General features: G+C 39.8%; 1 long non-coding RNA gene across 1 annotated transcript; it reads right to left on the reverse strand.

Annotated features, from left to right (window-relative positions):
* Window positions 1–8011: 8011 nt before the first annotated feature.
* LOC150044796 (uncharacterized) lies at window positions 8012–16674 on the reverse strand. Its single transcript, XR_016533035.1, has 3 exons — window positions 16583–16674; window positions 12206–12346; window positions 8012–8541 (listed from the first exon to the last, which is right to left on the reverse strand). It is a non-coding gene; the product is annotated as an uncharacterized LOC150044796 (long non-coding RNA).
* Between the last annotated feature and the right edge of the window lie 1476 nt (window positions 16675–18150).

Below are 18150 nucleotides of genomic sequence, written 5' to 3' on the forward strand. Positions count from 1 at the left end.
AGCCCTGTGATCATTCAAATGAATAAATTCATGGAATATTTTATCCTTAAAACAATGCTTTGTCCATGAAAAAAAATCCAGAGATAGTTATTGCACAACACAATGATTACCAATATCTTTTTCTTTGTTATCCAAATATTATTTCCCATAGAAAGAAAATGTTCATGATGAAAAAGAAGTATTTTATTATACCAGAAAACAAGGAGGTTGTTAGAGATTGCTACTTGAATGGTCTCTCATTGAGGTAGACAATTCTGAGTACTGATAAATTATTCCAATGGGTTTGACTATAATTGCATGCACACACACACACACACACACACACACACACACACACACACACAGCCTTCATTTATCATTTTGACAACCATGGATCCTCTCTAATAAAACTGTACTGTAGGGAGCAAAAAATTAATAGTAGAATTATTTTTCATTATGGAAATATTTCACCTAATAAATGTAGAGTGAACTTGGTCACGTTTTTATGATTCTAAACAAACAACAGTTCTGGATCGTGATATATAGTAGTGGAAATTGTAGAAAGAGAAATGGTCTCCCAGAGGCTTAAGGACTATGAGGCTGACAGGCAACGAATCCAGAACTTTCCAGGCCTCTGTCTACTTAGTTATAGAAAATACACGAGTCTGAGGAACACAGTAAATGATAACATGAAAAGTCAGTTAGCAAGGCAGGAAATCTGCGTGACAAAAGGTCTAGCCTCTCATAGCCAAATGCTGGTACTCACACCTGTTATCCTAGATTGACAGGAAGTTTCAATCTTAAGGATCATAATTGGAAGTCAGTCAAAGCTGTAGAGTCCTGAGATTCTCTATCTAAAATAACAAGCACAAATCCAGACTGGAAGTATGAGAAGCATAGGTTCAAACCCCACCAAGAAAAAGAAGAAAACACATGTCTAGCTTCTTCAAATCAATTGCGAGGAATAAAAAAGAAAAGAGAGCATAGAATAATATGACTCTGAGAAGACTCAGTATTTACAGTGCCTAGGCTTTATTTGAATTCTAATACAAACAAAACATCTACCAATCCACTCATGCCCAATTATGCAAATAATTAGGTAAATAATAGACAGTAGATAGTGAATGTGTTGGGCACATCAAAAACTGAATGGAGTTGATAATAAGATAATGCTAGGATCTTTTTTATAGATAAAGATGCTTTTGAGGTTAAATTTTTAGAGCTATTTTATATTTGAGATATAAAAAATGGTTTTTTACTTTTGCCAGTCCTGAGGCTTGAACTCAGGCCCTAGGCACTGAGCTTCTTTTGCTCAAGGCTAGCATTCTACCACTTGAGCCACAGCACCACTTTGGGCTTTTTTTGGGTATGTGGTACTAAGGAATCGAACTCAGGGCTTCAATGCATGCTAGGCAAGCATTCAACCACTAAGCCAGTCCCCTCCCCCAAAGGTGCTTACAGTGGAGATTTTTTTTTCTCAAAGAGCCACTGATCATATAAAATTATGTTCATTTTAATGAACTCTGAGAAATTGGGAGAGGGGGGATTTTTCATTTGTTGTTGCTTTCTTTTTGTGTTATGTGTCTTGGGGAGGGTAAGGGGGAGGGCACAGAAATAAGAGGGACAAAGATTCAACAAGTATAACAGTGGTACTCGCAAAGCCACTGTGTTGAAATTACAAGACTTTTGGCAGGGATAGCAGGGATAAAGAGGTAAAGAGCAAGGTGACATTGTCTAAAAAGAAATGTACTCTTTATCTGACTTATGTAACTGCAAATCCCTCTGTATGTCACCTTTATAATAATAATATAAAAAATAAAGTACATGGAAAAGGTAAGAAAAAAAGATGAGCTCAAATTTCAATAATATAGGAGATGGAATTGGGGAAAGCTGGCAGCAGCTTCTCTGATTTTTATCCTTTAGATGAAAATGAATATAAATTCATAAAATGCTACCTACTGTTATTAAATATAAGCCTGTCTCCAGTTCTAATGATGAATACGGGGTGAAGAGGGAAACTAGCAAATGAGGAATTCTCTGCCGTGGCCTCTGCTTTAGGTTTCAGAACGAAAGAAAGCATTTTGATGGTGGATTTGCCTGTGAACTAGCAGAGATGCCTCGAGCTTCCTACAGAGATGACTTCTTACACAAGCAGGGGCAGGGGGCTGTATGAAATGCTTTGTGCTTCTGACAGGTCAAAGAAGCCATTAGCCAGCTCTGAGTCGTGGACTCCTGTGGTCATAGGCTGGTCTCTTTTCCAGAAAATTCGGTGTGCCTTTGTTGAAGGGGACTTGGCCTTCTCAGAACTTCCGAATCGAGAGGGCAGAACTCGGCTAATTACAGAAACAATGGATCCGCATGGCTTCCTGGCGTCTTCATCATTTTATGGGTTTTTTATTTTCTTTTGCAAAACACAAGCTAATTACCTGCTGAGATGCCATTCTTCAATCAAGTTGCCAGCTGCAACTGGCTAAGGATCAATGGATCTTCTCAAGTTCACACAGGAAAAGGAAAGTGGAAGATAGATAGGTAGATAGATAGATAGATAGATAGATAGATAGATAGATAGATAGATATACATATATGTGTATACACATATATATACATATACATACACACACATATATATATATATATACAAATATATATAATGAAGTTTGGGCTCTGGTAGCTCACTCTTGTCATCCTAGCGACTCAGGAGGCTGAGATCTGAGGATCACAGTTCAAAGCCAGCCTGGGCAGGAAAGTCCATGAGACTCCAGTCTCCACTGTGGCTCAAACAGTAGAGCGAAGGCCTTGAGCTGAAGAGCTCAGGGACAGTGCCCAGGCCCAGAGTTTAAGCCCCACCACCACCACCAACAACAACGACAACAAAAATGATGAAAAATGGAAGCATCAAGGTGTTTTGTATTCATAAACTTGTTTTTGTTGAATGGCGTTTCCATTGCACAACTACATAAAGATGGTAAAATATATTTATGCAGTGCACTTTTTTTTAAATGAGGCAGATGTGTTTAAGTGGAAGAAGGAAGGCTGGCTACTGTTTTTCTTTTAAAGTCAAACTTAGGTAAACTTGGAAGGTCAGTTCAATGGTCCCATCTTCAGAAAATCATATGGAAGTATACCAAGCCCATCGCATCCCTTCACCAGAGATTTCTCCCAAAGGAGTGTCACCAGTCACAAAAGATGAAATTTATACCATTTCATAAGATGTACCATCCTGACTTAGAAAAAATCCTATTAAGTGAAGTAAGCCAGACTCAAAGGAACATAGGTTCAATGCTTTCCCTCATTTGTCATAATCAGTAGAAACCTTGGGCTCTCCTAGCAGAGATTTGCAATAGAGCAAAACCTAGATACATAAGGCCATATTGTATGATGCTAAATGAAAGGACCTCCAGGATTTAGAAACAAAAGCCATATGATGAGTGATTGTTGTCCTTAATGTACTGTTATCTCTCATCTCTTTTGCTGTCCCTTGGTTATCTCATATTGTTACAGTATTTCTCCTGGTTATCTGATATATTGTATATATGATTAATTGGTTATTTGAAAGTATATAGGGAAGGGGGAAAATCAAGATGAGGGATGAGGGTGGGGAGGGAAATGGGAACCAAGACAAGAGAAAGGGTATCAATGTGTGTGAAGTAATACACACCTTCTATCTGGTGAATATAATATAACCCTTCTATTAATCACAATAAAAATATATGAAAAAAAGATGTACCATCCTGAAATTACAACACAGTGGTTGACAGCCTGGTGACTGTGTCTATCCACCTGTAACTAGAATGTAAGGGAGTGACTAATGTATATCACATTTTCTTTCTGAACACATGAACTTATCTGCTCATGTGAACTCAGCTCAATCCCACCCCTTGGCTGTTGTGAAGAGGGTCATGTTTTGTGAATGATACAGGTATCTGGGTTGTATGCGGACTTTGATTTCATCAGGAACATACCCAGGAGTATTCTACAGCAGCATCACGGGGTCCATTTTCTAGAAGATTCCATACTGCTCCATCAGGACCTACCCCAGCTTCCATCTCCATCAACAGTGAATAAAGATTCGCTTTCCCTACAGCTTCACCAGCATTCGCCAGAGTTTTGTTTTCTTGAGGACAGCCATCCGGGGTTGGGAATGTGGCTTAGTGGTAGAGTGCTTGTCTAGCATGCATGAATCCCTGGGCTCCATTCCTCGGTACCACAGACACACAAAAGGCTGGAAGTGGCACTGGGGCTCAAGAGGTAGAGTGCTAGCCTTGAGCAAAAGAAACTCAGGGACAGTGCCCAGGCCCTGAGTTCAAGTCCAGGACTGGCAAAAATAAATAAATAATAGAGGATATCCATTCTGACTGGGATGTGATGCAAATCTCAGGGTAGTACAGGTTTATGTTTCCTTGATTGCTAATGATACTAAATATCTCTTGCTATATTTTGTACTTGTTGGCTGTACAGTTCACTTACCCATTTACTGGTCAGATTATTTGTTCTTCTGATTTTTAAACATATTTGCATATTCTTTTGCATGAAGAGTTGATTTTACAGATACATTTTCCCCCCATTAGGTAGGCTATTTCTTCCATTTAGTAACTTTTTTTTGTCCAGCAGCTCTTTAATTTGTTGCAATTGCATGAATCAATTCTTGTTACTATTTCCTGAGCTAAATGAATCCTGATCAGAAAGATCTTACTTCTGCCTGTATATTTAAATGGTTTTCTCATGTTTTACTCTAGTAATTTTAAAAGTTTCAGGTCTTCCATTAAGATCTTTCATTGAGTGGAATTCATATATATGTTGTTTTGCTTTTTTTTCAATTTTTTTCAGCCCTTGTTCAAAGTCATTGCCATTTAATGTAGCAGTTTATGAATACAGTATATCTGGATCAGTATCACCTCTTTTAATCATCTTACTCATTACTTTACTATACACCCTTCACCCACTCTCTTCCTAATTGTGTAGGATCGACATTGGATTTTTCACTGGAAATCATTTATGTAGATGATCTGTTTCCAGTGTGGATATTTAGTTATGCCAATATCATTTCTTAAAGAAGCTGTCATTTCTCCAACAATTTTTTCTTTTACTTCTTTGTTGAAGCTGAGTAGCACTGTCGAAATGAATTTCTGCTTGGATCCTTCATTCTTTTCCATTGTTCTATGTATCTGTCTACAAGTACTTTGCTGTTTTGGTTACTACAGCTCTTATATAATTGGAAGTCAAGTATTATGATATTGATAGCACTGATTTTTTGGGGGGTTGGTTTTGCCTAGGATCGCTGTGCAGGATGTTAGGGGTTTTTCACACAAAGTACGCATTGGAATTTTGATGGGGATTGCATGAAAATTGTAGGTTTTTTTTTAGTAAAAAAGCCATTTTCACAATATTAATTCCACTGATCTATGGACATGGTAAATTGTTAATATCTTCTAGTGTCTTCCTCAATTCCACTTTGTGGTGTTTTATAGTTCTCAGTATGCATGTTTCTGACATGGAAAGAGTGATCAGGTATTTTATTCTGTTTTATCCTTTGACAATAGTGAATAACACTTGGATCAATTAAGGGGTTTCTAAGTCTGGAATGGGGTGAGCTCTCCTTCATTAAGATCTGTAACCCACTGGAGGATGGGGGGGTTCTCTTCAACTTTTTCTTCTAGCTCTAATCTTTTGATAAATACTCCACAAAGATCTCTGATAAAAAAAAAGAAACAAAATTTCTTTATCTGCATTTCCCAGGGCTTCTAAGTCTACTTAGCCTCTGCTTGCCAAAGAAACCACCATACTCGCATCTGTCTTCCTTCTTGACTTTGTCTCTGGAGTCAATGTTCACAGCTTCCTGTGGGGTCAGAGGCTGTTTTTCCTTACTAGTGGTTTTCTCTAGAAACCTCAGCTTTTTGTGGGTTCACAGTTACAGTTTTATACATTATACAATCTTTGCTTGTTAGAATAGGGCAACCTTCTAAGGTGAGACATCTGAAATCCAGGAGTCCTCTGTTATTTTTTTACATGTAATTTTACTGTTTTTATAAGTAATGTTACATGAAATGGAATCATAATTCTTTTATAGCTAGTTATGTCTTGCTAAAGCTGGGTGTTTGTATGCATATATATATATATTCTACATATTTCTGTTTACTAAAACTTCTAAAAGCAACTGTGCTCAATTTAATTTTCATTGAATATTATATATGTTCGTTCCAGTAGTGGGGCTTGAACCCAGGGCCCTAAGCTTTTCCTTGGCCTTTTCATTCAAGCTTCTAGTTGGTGCTATTACCACTTGAATCACAGCCCCACATCTGTCCTTTTGCTTGTTAATTGAAACAAATATTCTCACAAATTTTTGCTTCCTGAACTGGCTTTGAACTAAGATGATCAGATCTTAACCTCCTCAGTAGCTAGGATTACAGGCATGAGCTACCAGTGCTGGCTGAACATAACTTTTTCAAGTTGCTAAAATTGTTTCTGTTGCTTATGCCATGTTTAGAATTTTCACAAAATACCATTTAAAGTATGTTGATAAAAAAATGAGCTAATTTTCCTTTGTTCTGATCATAACATCCTTCCAATATTTTGAGATATTTCAACACAGGTACCCATTTCGAAACTTACTGTTCAGTAGTTTCTTCAGCATTTGACAATTCTGAGATTTAATTAGTAAGACCAGAACTGTTTCATGCAAACTGGTAATTCACAGGGATTAATTAAAATGATCTGCCTTCCTAAGATAAACTCTTAACATCTAGCTCAAGATATTACTAATTGAACATGATATTTTCTGTCTGGTTCAATTACAGAGCTACTGGGAGAGATTTTCAAGGCTGTTGTGTTTCTCGTTGTTTTCCAGTTGGCATCTCTAGCTGCATTTGTCACATATATCTAACGAAGTGTTGATTAAGATTCCGAAAGGGAGTTGGAAGTTCTGTGCTGGTGGCTCACGCCGGTAATCCTAGCTACTCAGGAGGCTGGAACTGAGGATCGTGGTTCAAAGCCAGCCCATTCAGAAAGGTTTGATTATCTCTAATGACATCCAATTATTTCCAATTAAGCAGCATAAAGTTAGATATGGAGCTGTGTCTCAGTGGTAGAGCACCAGCTTTTGAATGAAACAGCATGAAGTTCTGAGCTCAAGTCATATGTGTGGGAGAGTGGGAGGAGAACACAGAATGAAAGGAAAAGGGGTGAAAAAGTACAGTGGACATGAATGAAAGTGAGCTATGTAACTCGTGGGTGGAGGTGGGAGGGAGAGAATGGGAGAGAATGGGGGAACAGATGACACTCTGAGAATGGAAATGTATTTATTACCTGACTGATAGAAAGCTAACCCCTCTGTATATCCCTTCTATAGCAACAATAAAATAAATTAGAAAAACCAAAGTCAATGGTAAGAGTCCTGGGATAAGGGGTGATACACCATTTTAAATATTTGAACCACCAGTTCTCAAAAGTTTTCTAGAGTTAGAATGCATTGAGTTTCTGGGCTCAGGGAGCTCTACTGAGTGAATTTAATGTTTAATTCTGTTCCATTCCCATCACAACAGCAAGTGTTAGATAATATTTATCTCTACTGTACAGAAGGATAAACTTAAGCTTAGGGATGGATTAATCCCAGATACTCAGATGTTTATTTATCTACTTGTCTTCATTCCCTGTTAGCTTCTCTTGTGCTACAGTTATCACATCATTTAATGATTCAATCACCCTGTCTTGGAACATCTGAAGCAATGTGTCCTTGATTAAAAGTACACTCCACTGACAAGCTTCATAGTCTCCATTTTAAAACATATTAAAACCTTCCTGAACATTACTGATTAATCCAACCCCCCACCCTTCCCCACTCACTGCTTTGCTGGTGGAACTCTACAGTGAGAAGTTGGTTTGGGTTGCTTTTTTTTTTTAAATCCTTCAAAGTTTTAGAATTCAAGAACTCATCTAAAATTAGGAAGCGACTAGCACATGCTAATTCATACTACACCAGAAATGGCCATCTAGCCATTTCCCTGGTCATTTGCATTTTCAAAGAGGAAATACTCTATGAGGCCAAATAACTCGTTAATTGAAGCAATTAAAAGCTGCATAATCAAGAGAAGGGAAAATCTGAGGCAACTAGAAATTCAGCCATGTATATCATGCACGGTGGGCCTGTTTGCAGGCTTCCTCCTTTTCCAGCCTTTCTTTGTTTCATGTTGAACTGAAGATTCTCCCAGACATATGGTAAAATATAGGACGTGGAATAAGAAAGAGCACTGGGAGAATGTACGGATCCAGAATGCCAAGACTCAGAGCAGAAGTGTCTTTTGTGTAAACTTCTATCTCTCTTCCATCCGTGGCACTGTCTCTCATTTCTTGGTAGGTCCTTTCTCCATGTTGAAAGGAGAATGTTCCTAGTCCGTTTTGGATGTCTGCTTGATATTGAGTCATAGGACTGAAGCAAGTACACCAGAACGCAACAACATCTTCAGGGTAACTTGAAGATAGGCCAGGTGAAGGGGGCTAATCATTCTTTCCTCCCCACGGAGGCATCGAGCTCCATCTCTGATCTGTCCACTGGTCTCTTCATCGAACCTACAGTTAGCAGAATTTTTACAAAAAGTCACATGTAAATCTTAGGTCTGGGCCTGAGACAAAACCCAAATTGGAAACTGTTCTGCCCTATATGAGCTTATCTTTGAGAAGTTTATTGCACTAACTTAATATTAAGTTCTATTTTCTGAGCTTGGCACCAGTGGCTCAGGCCTGTAAATCTTAGCTATTCAAGAGGCTGAGATCTGAGAATGGCAGTTCAAAGCCAGCTCTGGCAGGAAAGTCTGTGAAACTCTTATCTCCAATTAACCAGCAAAACAATGGAAGTGGTTCAAGTAGTAACACACTAGGATTTAATATTAAAAGCTCAGGGTATTAAAAGCTCAGGGATAGGACCCAGGCCCGGAGTGCAAACTCCAGGGCCAGCCCCCAAAAGAAAAGAAAAGCTGGGCACTGGTAGCTACTCAGGAGGCTGAGATCAGAGAACTGCAGTTCAAAGCTTGCCTGTGCAGGAAAGCCCATGAGACTCTTATTTCCAATTAAGCACAAAAAACCTAGAAGTAGAGCTGTGTCTCAAGTAGTAGAGCATTAGCCTTGAACAAAAGCTCAGGGAGAGCATTCAGTCCTTGAATACAAGCCCCAAGGATCAACACCAAAAACTACACTAAACTAAAAATGAAAATAAATCCCATTTTTCCACAAAGCCACAGAGGTGAGGACAGATAATAAATGATAGTGCCTCCTATCACCAATAATGGTCCGAGTTGCAGGAAATATTATTCTTTAAGTTAATTACGAAGCCACACTTCATTTTTCTTAGTTTGCTGTACCTTGTTGTCTTGTATATGAGATCGTTCAATATATGGAAGGGAAAAAGAATCACAGAAACAGCAAGACAAAGAGGGAGCTAATGCAACATTGAAACTCGACGCCCTGTTAGATACAAGCAGCTTGAGGAGAGAGGGGAATAGGGAAGGGTGAGAAAATGATGGATGGGGTAACTGGTTAAAAACCAAATGTACTCGTTACCTTATTTATGTACCTGTAACCCCCTGCTCATCACCTTTTCAACAACAACAAAAAATATTTTTAAAGAAGTCCATTGTGGAGAGAGCTTACCTCCTCCCCTCACCCCTGCTCTTTCTTGAACACTCATGAAAGATGTAGAGGTGAACAAGAGCTGTAAACTCTGCTTCTTACAGAGCAGGAAGAATGAGTAAACACCACATAATAGCCATACAGCCTATTCCAAATCTAGAACTTGCTTTTTGCCTTCTCCTCAGTCCAGTGTCCAGAAGTTGTATTTATAATGCTGTGTAATGACTAAACATAACAAGTTCCTGGAACGAGACTGAACTGAGTTCAAATACCAACTTCACCCCTCATTTGATTATTAAAAAGCTGACAAAATGAGACATTTGCCATGTCTGGGGGGGAGGGGAGGGGGAACAGAGTAAAGAGATAGCAGATGATGCCTGTTGCTATGACAACGGCAGTATTATCAGGAATAAGAGCTTCTTTTGAGGTAGGAGATTTGAGAATTTTGGTAGTGAAAATTGCACCCCCCCCCTCCCCAGTCATTTACTTCCCCTTAGAGAAAGAAGGTGTGACCACGTTCTGTATCACTGGAATTTCTCCTAGTGTAGTTTACATGTTCCATAGTAAACTAACTGTAATGCACCTACTATCTGGCGAATATAACTGCAACCCCTCTATACATTACAATAAAAAAATCATTTCATATAAAGTCAAGAAAAGAGCTGCTTCTTCCCTATGTAGAGTTCTCTACTTTGGTTAATAATAACCCAGATATCCAAGCTATTCGAGGGAACTTTCTAGACCCTTTATTCCTCCTTTCCACCATGCCACATGTAAATCATTATTGAGTTTCATCACTTTTTACCTCATGTATTTTTGTGTGTGTGTGTGTGTGTGTGTGTGTGTGTTACTAATTTACTCAAATTCTAAAGAGTTCTGGTAGGCAAGAAGCCTTGCTAGTTTCTGTACCCTATTGCTTTCAGAACTGGCACCTGCCTCTGGCTCTCCAATCTTACCATTTAATACAAGAAGCAGATGTGTAGCAAATGGCTGGAGTTATTTCTCACTCCAGTGAAAGCCATGAAGGATGCGATAAAGGAACAGAATTCGAAGGCATCATGTAAAACAGTTCTAACTTCCATGTTAGAAAACCCGAGTCCTGCCTGGGACAAAGGATTTAGTGATAGAAGCCAGGCTGTTTCGCCCCCTTGAATGTTTGAGGCCAACACCCAGTATCTAGTGATGGATTCACACTTTCTTTCCTTCCTTCCTTCCTTCCTTCCTTCCTTCCTTCCTTCCTTCCTTCCTGCCTGCCTGCCTGCCTGCCTGCCTGCCTGCCTTATTTCCTTCCTTCCTTCCTTCCTTCCTTCCTTCCTTCCTTCCTTCCTTCCTTCCTTCCTTCCTTCCTTCCTTCCTTCCTTCTTTCCTTCCTTCCTTCCTTCCTTTTCTTTCTCTTTCTTTCTTTCCTTCTTTCTCTTTCTCTTTCTTTCTTTCTCTTTCTTTCTCTCTTTCTTTCTCTCTCTTTCTTTCTTTCTTTCTTTCTTTCTTTCTTTCTTTCTTTCTTTCTGTAATTTTCTTTTTTTCCACTTTTCTTTATTTTTGTACCTGGCCTGGGTTTGAACTCTGGGCCTGGGAGCTATCCTTGGACTTTTTCAGTCATGGCTAACATTCTGCCACTTTTATCCTAGCTCCACTTCTGGCTTCATAGTGGTTAGTTTGGGGGGAAAAAAAACAGACATATAAATTTTCTTGCTGGGGCTGGCATGGAACCTTGATCGTTCCATTTCAGCCTCTTGAGTAACTAGGCTTATAGTCACGAGCCACTACACTAGACATGGTTATTTCTTTCTTTCTTTGATCCTTAAATAATTTCACAAACAGAACGTCACATTCAACAGGTCAGTTAGAGAGTGCCATGCCTCTTAACCAGGGTCACCCCTTTCCATCATTTTCTTCTTCATTTATGTCAGCCTACTAACAAATTCTCCCAGGCTTTCTGATGAGGTGGCTGAAATAGTACTGGCTTCTCTTGCTGGCCCGTGTCAGAAAACCTGCCCACTCTTGCTCTCCAAACTACCTCTCTCAGGTCTGTCTGCAGTTCCTGCTCATTCATGTTCTGTATTATGAAGACAAGGACCTTAGAACCCTAATTCTCATGCCCATAGAAGAGTGGATATCCAATCGAGATTTCTTACATTGATAACTATTTCCTGTTGTTGTCATTCACCTGATAATTTATGAAGAATGATGTGCACAACCAGGAAACCAGCTAGTCTAGCCTGTAGTGTCTAGGTACCGTGGCTGGAAGACCCTGACTTTTGATGGCCGGACGATTTGTTTGTTTAAGTTCTATTATTGCAGTTGCCCTCATCAGATGTCATTCTGCTTGTTTCTTGCATATTCTGGTGACACTTAAGCCTTAATTGAATAGTGAGATTTCTGCCACCACCCTGGAGCTCTGCGGATGAGCTGTCAACACAGAAAACACCAGGGACAAAATGCTGCCATTAACAACAACAAAAAAGACAAGAGGTGCTGGGTAATCAAGCATTTGTTCATAGCAGCTCTGTGTTCCGAGGCTCAACTTTTGGACACACACACAAAAAAATAGCTTTGGTAGGGAATGAAATCTGCATTTTGGAAGCTTCCACTTTGTGGAAGTATTTACCTGAGAAAGTATGCAGAAGCCATGTTGTGTCTCAAAGCTGCCACGGGTCACGCAAGGCAGTTATCCAGATGGAGGACTTAGCATGCCTATGGTAGGCAGTGTTAAGAACTCATGAGTTCACTGGGTACTGGCGGCTGACACCTGTTAAGACAGGAGGCTGAGATCTGAGGAGAGGAGCAAGATTTGAAGCCAGCCTAGGGCAACCAAATCCATGAGACTTCATTTAATCACCAAAAAGTCAAAAATGGAGCTGTGGGTCAAATGGTAAGGCACTAGCTTTGAGAATAAAACAACTCAGAGACAGCACCCAGGTCCTGAGTTCAAGTCCTAGGACCAGTGCACACACACACACACACACACACACACACACACACACGGAACCCAATAGAAAAAATGTGAGTCAAAATCATAAATGACAGTAGTTTGTGGAGAGTTATTATCTGTGAGAAATGAAAGCCTCTGGGACTATTCCCACAATTCCAACAGATGTTGCTCCTTTCCAAAATCCTCTTGAGCCTGAATTCAGAGACTGGGCACTGTCTTTGGGATTTCTCAAGGCTACTGCTCTACCCCTTGAGCCACAGCACCCCTTTTGGCTTTTTTGGTATATGTGGTACCACGGAATCGAACTCTGGGCTTGGTACATGCTAGGCAAGCCCTCTATTACTAGTCCTTACTCCCAGCTCCCAGAATCCTTTTTTAATAGGAATTTCTCCAAGTAATTCTAATACAAATGGTCTTTAAACCATACCTAGAAAAAACTAGGGTTGGATTGAGCAAATCAGATACTCACCCAGTTTCTTCACTTAAAAAAAAATTGAGTTCATAACTCCAGTCTGACCTACTTCATGGGGTTGCTTTATGAAATCACAGGTTTTGTTACAGCTCTATAGATCTAGAAAAATAGAAGTCTCTGCAGCCTCTGAGAAGATGGAATTGTAGACACGAGCCACCAGGACAGCTTTTTTTTGATCCTGTAAAACTGCTACTTATATTTATTGATTTCTTATTTACTGAGTAAAATTAAAGGCATGTTTTTATCGTCGAGTTCTCAAGAGTAATATATGAGTTGATATTACAATATTTAAAAAATATTTTCTTGGACATGTTCTGTAGATTGTTTCCATTCACAAACAGGACATTTCAGGATGGAGTAACTTAAAAGTTGGTGTGGCCACGTGCTAATAATCCTAGCTATGGAGGAGGTTGAGATATGAAGATCCAGGTTCAAAGCTGGTCAGTGGAGATAGTTCCTTGAGATACTTCTCTCCAATTCACCAGCACAAGGCTCAAAATGAAGCAATGACTCAAGTGGAAAAGTACCTTCCTTGAACCAAAAAGCTAAGGGATAACATCCAGGCTCTGAATTCAAGCCCCAGTAGTGATATGTGTACACACACACACACACACACACACACACACACACAGAGTTACTGAGGTAGCCTGTTGCAGGATAGGAGTTGGAAGAAGACTGAAGCCTTGTGGGAAAGCTGGTATGTGGAGAGGAGGAGGTACATCACTGGAACGTATATAGCAAGCTCCCAGAGTATCCCAAACGCGACACACAGTGGAACTTTGGAGTGTTGATTTTCATGTGAAACTGATATTGTAGCAGACACTTTCCAAATTTACTAATAGATTTAAGACATCTATACAGACACACACATATATATATACACATATCTACATATATATACTGTACATATATACATATATAAATACACATGGTGGAAAAAATTCATCTATCTCAGAGGTTAAGGCAACAATTAAATGAAATACATGTGTAGTAGCACTACTAAAATAATTTCAAAATTAGCCATAGGAAATGCTAGCTAAGAATAGCAATAGCAATATGCTAGCAAAAGCTTGTGTCTATTTGGGAAGGAGGCACATACAGAAAGGAGAATAGTAGAGAAGGTGATTAAGAACTATTTTACACATTGACTTGTTAATATGAGATGTTAAAATTAATGGTACAGGGGCCGGGAGTTTGGCCTAGTGGTTAAAGTGCTTGCCTAGCATGCATGAAGACCCGGGTTCGATTCCTCGGTACCACATACATAGAAAAAAGCCAGAAGTGGTGCTGAGGCTCAAGTGGTAGAGCTCTAGCCTTGAGAAAGTCCAAGGACAGTGTTCAGGCCCTGAGCTCAAGCCCAGGACTGGCAAAAAAAATAAATAAAATAAAATTAATGGTACATTGTACAATTGTAAAATTATTTGTACAATTAATTAACATCAGTATAAAAAGAAAAAGAATGCCATTGTCAAGAGAATGCAAAAAAGACCCAATCACTTTTGAAGATAGTCTGTTACTTACTCCCCAAGACTAAATATTGTCACAAACCTGGGGTTCTTTCTTCCAAATTAAAAACCTTCCATCAACATGCAGTGCCTTGTACAAATAGATGCTTAAAGCTGCTTTATTCATAATTACCAGTAGAGAGATTCAACCAGGATGTAATTCAGTAGCTACTGTGATCAGGCTGGATGATCCCACAATGAAAAGTTGTGAGCCATAAAGTCCCAAGGAGATAGGACAGACCCTCAAAATACATGTTGCTAAGGGAAAGAAACCACTGCCAATGACTACATACTGTATGGCTACAGTTCCATGATATTCTGAAAATGAAAATGTCTACAGTTATAGTGAGAGCAGTGGCTTCCAGGGGTGGTTATGAGACATGTTGAAGAGAAGAAATACAGAGAATTTGTAGGTCCCTGAAACTATATAAACATTCATGGGAACCTATAAACTATATAGTTAGATATATATACGCTATATAATATGTATATAACCATAAACTAAAACTACAAACCATAATCATCCATAGGGATGAGTCAGAAGGGGATACAAAAGCCAACTAAATGATCTCAAGTAGGATTTCTGGTATTCTGAAAAGGCAGCACATTTTAATAGAGGGTGTTGTACAAAACCTGGCTAGATTTCATTATAATATCATCACATACAGAAAGGAAGTCACTCAAGAGATGTCTATAGAAATGATACCCTAAAGTAATGTGGTGTCCGGGGTAGAAAAGGACATTAAACCAAAACAAATATGGGCTTTACCAATAACATGACGATGAAGATGTACCAGTTTAAAAATGAAGTATTTTAATGAAGGAAAGAGAATAAAAAAGAAAACAGCAGGACCAAGGATAAACTAATGCAACAATGACACTCACTAGAGGCTATGTTGGAAATTAACTGTACAACCTGGGTGGGGGAGGGGAGTAGGCAGGGATAAGCAAGAGAAAATGAGAGAGGGGACCGGAGTGTTTCAAAAGAAATATAGGGGCTGGGAGCATGGCTTAGTGGTAGAGTGCTTTCCTAGAATGCATGAAGCTCGAGCTTTGGTTCTTTAGTACAACAAACACAGAAAAAGCCGGAGGTGGTGCTGTGGCTCAAGTGGTAGGGAGTTAGTTTTGAGCAAAAGAAGCTCAAGGACAGAGTCTGGGCCCTGAGTTCAAGCCCCAGAACTGGGGGGAAAAAAAGAAAGAACAAAAAAGAAATATAGTCATTACCTTATCTATGTAACTGTAAATCCCCTGTTCAATCACCTTTACAATAAAAAATTTCTTTTTTAATTACCCTACTGATAAAAAATGGTTATTTGGGGAAGTGGGAGAGGATAAAAGAAGTCTCTGTGTCATCTTTCCCATATTTCTATCAATCTGAAACTGTCCTTTAAGAAACAAGTATCAAGATACCCTTTGAAGTCAGGTACTGCAGCTCATGTCTTGAGTCCCACTCCAAGGAAGACTGACTTCTGACGACTGCAGTTTGAAGCCAGCCGGAAAAGGAAAGTTTGTGAGACTCCTCTCTCCAAATCATCATCAAAAGAAAGTGGAAAGTGGAGCTGTGGCTCAAGTGGCAGAGCCCTAGCTTTGAGCAAAATGAAAGGCTAAGGGACAGTAACCTGGCTATCCTACACACACACACACACACACACACACACACACACACACACACACACACACACACACACGCCATCAGCAGCAGCAGCAGCATTATGTTTTTTGGAGGAGAGAAAGTAGAGAGATTGGCTTGAAAGATCGTTTCAGGATGGCCACAAGATGCAGGCTTTTTTTGGGCAGTCATGGAGCTTGAAGTCAGGGCCTGGGCATTGTCCCTAAGCTCTTCAGCTCAAGGCTTAGTGCCATTTTGAGCCACAGCACCACTTCCAGTTATCTGGTGGTTTATCATTGGAGATCAGAGTCTCCTGGCCTTTTGTGCCTGGGCTGGCTTTGAACTGTGATCCTCAGATCTCAGCCTCCTGAGTAGCTAGGATGACAGGCCTGAGTCAGCTGTGCCCAGTTGGATGTAGGCATTTCTAAGATCTGACACTCTACCTGGCCATATAAATCAGAAATTACCCAGCTCTGTGAGCCAAGCTTGGTCAGTCTGATCCCATGAGGTCCACAGGTTCTATCCAGGGCAGGTCCCTTCCGCCTCCCAGCTTGGAGCCGAGAGGATGCAGCTTGTAAAAATTCATATTTGAGAAGTGTCAGCAGACAGAATCCTCCAGCACTTATTGAGTCACAATTGCCTACAAATGCAGCTGAGAAACCTATGATCCATTTCTCCTAAGTGTGATGTATGAGGGTTATTCAGGGCAATCAACATGTTATTCTGCTGCTCGGCTTCCTGCTTAGGCACAACTCCAATTTGGTTTGCTGAGAGTTTTTCCAGAAGGCCCTCGGAGCATGATCTGTTATTATGTGGATAATCAGCAGAACCTGTTCAGCCCTGAATACAGCAACTGAGACCAAGAGCCTTAACAGCCCAGAGAAAATCATAGGTTTACTGGGTAACCCATTAAACTGGGTAGAAGTTCCATCCTGGGGTCATAAATAGTTATTAGCTGGTTAATGACAGCTAGAAGTCAAATCATTACATTTCCATCTGATGAATAGACGTGAGTACTTCCCTGGCTTTTAAAGAGCTCAGGCAAGTTACTGTCATGTCCCCAATTTTCTGAAGGCAGGCCACTCTCACAAGAACATGACACATCTTGAAGACCATCAAGAATGTCAATTTTCTTGGACTGTTCTATCTTACAACTGATGTTTCTTTTTGGTCAGTCCTAGAGCTGAAACTCAGGGCCCGGGCACTGTCCCTGAGCTACTTTTTTCTTAAGGCTAGTACTCTACCACTTGAGCCACAGAACCACTTCTGACTTTTTTTTTCTGTGTATGTGGTACTGAGGAATCAAACCCAAGGCTTCCTGCATGGCAGTACTCGGCCACTAAGCCACATTCCCAGCCAATGTCACCTTTACATTCCTCAAAGTGTTTACATGTCATTGGAGACGATGGAGACAAAACAGGTTTCCTGGCCACTCATTGGCTGTGGAAAATATTCAGTGGTAGTCCATTTTCAAGATAATGTAACTTGACCCTAAGTGAAAAAACATCACCTATACAATACAATGATTTAACCGCTTACTACTCAATGTGACAGTTCTAAAAAGTCCATGAAATTCAAAGTTCTCTAGATACAGAACGTAAGCAGATAAGATATCAGAAGGGATCAGAGTTGACTAGAGAGAGGAGACTGACCAAAATAGAGTAGGTTCCAGGAAGAACATGCCAGAAGATTCTTCATGCCAGGGATAAAAGACCCTCTTCCAAAAAGGATATATGTTCAAAATTACCCAATGGCAATGAGAGGAGGAACTTGGCAATGGGGGAAATAAAATATATGGCATAAACTCTCTGGGTGTCTGTGCCTACCAGACACTTGATCTTGAAAGATCGCCATTAATAAATAAAGTCTTGTTCTGGCTGTACTTCCTATCTTCAGGTCTGTTCTTTGAGTTTGGGGGAATGAATTTCTCACAGTCAAATGACTTTGAGACCTCACTGAACACTTTCAAGTTTCACCCTTCTAGCTCAGCCACTGTACTATCAAGACTTAATTCTGTGTTTGGTGTTTTGGTCTT

The sequence above is a fragment of the Megascapheus bottae genome, chromosome 29, assembly GCF_031878675.1.
Source record: "Megascapheus bottae isolate mThoBot1 chromosome 29, mThoBot2.hap1, whole genome shotgun sequence".
Lineage (NCBI taxonomy): Eukaryota > Metazoa > Chordata > Mammalia > Rodentia > Geomyidae > Megascapheus > Megascapheus bottae.